The sequence below is a fragment of the Arachis ipaensis genome, chromosome B02, assembly GCF_000816755.2.
Source record: "Arachis ipaensis cultivar K30076 chromosome B02, Araip1.1, whole genome shotgun sequence".
Lineage (NCBI taxonomy): Eukaryota > Viridiplantae > Streptophyta > Magnoliopsida > Fabales > Fabaceae > Arachis > Arachis ipaensis.
Window position 1 is genome coordinate 89145375 of NC_029786.2, and position 2456 is coordinate 89147830.

The 2456-nt window shown below is 34.4% G+C and overlaps 1 long non-coding RNA gene across 2 annotated transcripts; it reads right to left on the bottom strand.

Moving 5' to 3' along the window:
- On the bottom strand, positions 530 to 2103 carry LOC110267940. 2 transcript variants are annotated; one of them, XR_002355927.1, is made up of 3 exons: positions 1565 to 2101; positions 1167 to 1363; positions 530 to 779 (listed from the first exon to the last, which is right to left on the bottom strand). It is a non-coding gene; the product is annotated as an uncharacterized LOC110267940 (long non-coding RNA). The 2 variants fall into 2 exon arrangements; XR_002355925.1 differs by having other exon boundaries at positions 1167 to 2103.

A 2456-nucleotide genomic window follows, 5' to 3' on the forward strand; every position in this document is an offset into this window, starting at 1 on the left:
GCTTTATCTTTTCAGGAGACGGATGAAAAAGCTCATGAAGGGTTGTATTGTGTTTCGATTAGTCGATAATGTTGTTTAGTTTTTATTTATTTACCCATCGCCATCAATATTATATTATATAAGAGGGATAAAAATTGTATAATTTGTATGTATATAATATGTATAAGTTACTTGAATAAGAAGTCTTGTACTTGTACATGCTTGTTTTGTTTTATCTAAAAAGTATTCTTTTTCCGCTTTTTCAAAAAAGAACAGTGATACGATTTTGAGTCAAAGGCTGCTATTTTATTATTAAGTATATGAAGTCGTCGTAATACTTCTTTCTATCAGAGTAGCACAGCCGGAAGCATGTCATTCTGATAGTGAGGGTGTTACAAAAGATACATCAAATCTCCATCATAAAAGTCGTGAATTATTGAATTATGATGGCTCTACCTAATATATTATATATCTATTTAGCCAATTGTTGCTTTCCAAGAAATAAGATCATAGAACAGAAAATTCATATGGAAATGATAAAATATAAAGATGTTGGAAAAACAATCTTCACAATTTACCTAGTAATATGATTCAATTTACATGGGAATTTTAACAAAAATAATGAACAAAGAAAGAAGAAAAAAGGAGTACGAAGCACCTTGGCTTTTAGATAGACGTAGAAATAGATTCTTTTCCTCCAAGCGTTTGAATAATATCTTCTATGAGTTTAATATCATTATCATGCTTTGTAATTTCTTCTTGCTTTGCACGTAAATCTTCCATGTACAGCTCAAACACCTCTGCAATGAAAATCAAATGTTACCTTTGCTCATAAGAGACAAGCAGAGTTGCATTCAATTTCTAACTGCAAATCCCAAAATCTACCCCTTTTCCCCAACCAAAACAGGATTTAAAATTAGGAACCCTAGGTTGAAGTTTCCAGGCACAATGGCATCAACACAATTTCAAAAATTCAAGGCATGGCTACTACATCAGTGTGTAACTGAATGTGGAGTTAATTACTTCCTAATGAAAATTAACAACTTAATAATTTCTTCAATCAAAATCAACATGCATAGCTCATTCATATTGAAGGACAACGAAAAAAAACAAGTTACTCTATATTAAAATAGGCATTTGCAAATTATGATTATAGTTTGAGTTCTAAAGATTCATGGTGAACATACTTGTGGTGTTCTCAAACTCTTTGGTGACCTCTTGCGCATGCAATTCGGAAGCTCTCTATGCCGCTTTAGCCTGTTGCTTCTCAGAGCGAGCGTGGGCAGCTGTGGTGATGGCGGCATCAAGCTCTTGTTCCATTATTGTCGACGAAAATGGCCTTCTTCAAAAGAAGCTTTTGGAAAGAGTCCAGATTGGATGCCATCTTCGTCACAATAATAACATTATTACTATTAGCTATAATAACATTTTCAATAAGATAGTTAAACAAAATAAGCAACAAGAAGAAGAGTGCCATCAATAATGGATTCACCCATAAAGGACACAACAGCATTAGCTAAATCTCCTTCAGTGGAACAACAAAATAAAAAATTCTCAATATATTGAACTTCAAGTAATAAAACACCTTCAATAGTTTTGAAAACATGAACATAGACATAAGGACCAATGCGAAGATGAGCGTAAAGACCAGTTTTGTGTGTTATCTTCATGAATCTCACCAGATCATATCTCCTTTCAAAATTGTACTGAGATGAGTAGCATGAAGAAAACACAATAAACAAAGATCAAATGTGAGAGAGAAACACAGAAGAAAAAACAAAACATGATAATAATTCATAAGAAAGTGGTGGGGTACATTTCTAGGGGAAGGCTCATAAATATTCTAGAACACATAGGTTTTAATCACATCTATTCCTTTTTCTTTTGCCTTTTGAATTAGATCTTCCCACATCTGCACAGAAGCCATTTTTATAATTTAAATATGAATACCAGAAACTTCTCTCTAGTTCTACTTGAATTAGAAAGTACTGCACCGATAGTTATTTTGAGACGGATGCAGTGTATTCCATCCATATATTTAAAGTATGCCAGGAGCTAAGGTGTTTTAAGTATCCTTCTCAACCTCATCCATCAGCCTCATACTCCCGCACCAAAGAATCAAAACCCTAACACCTTACTGCGAAATTAAAACTTGACATGACTAGTTGATTTTCACAATATCACGGGGCATAATTGTAAATTTAGCAAAAAATGAATAAAAAAATCAAAGAGCACTTGTCGCGTGCATTTGTCGGAGCTAGCACTGCCTCCACGATTCCATTTGAGCTGCATTCGCGCCGAGACAATTGCGATGGTTGTCTCCTCATTAACGTGTGGTAAAATTCCACCACCTCTGGCACCCTCGTCAACAACAACAACAACAACGTAGAAGATCAATCAAAGTAAAAATACACAATAAGATGAATGACAACGGCAGAAGATGAACGGCAGCAAGGGATTAGGGTTCGTCATTCACT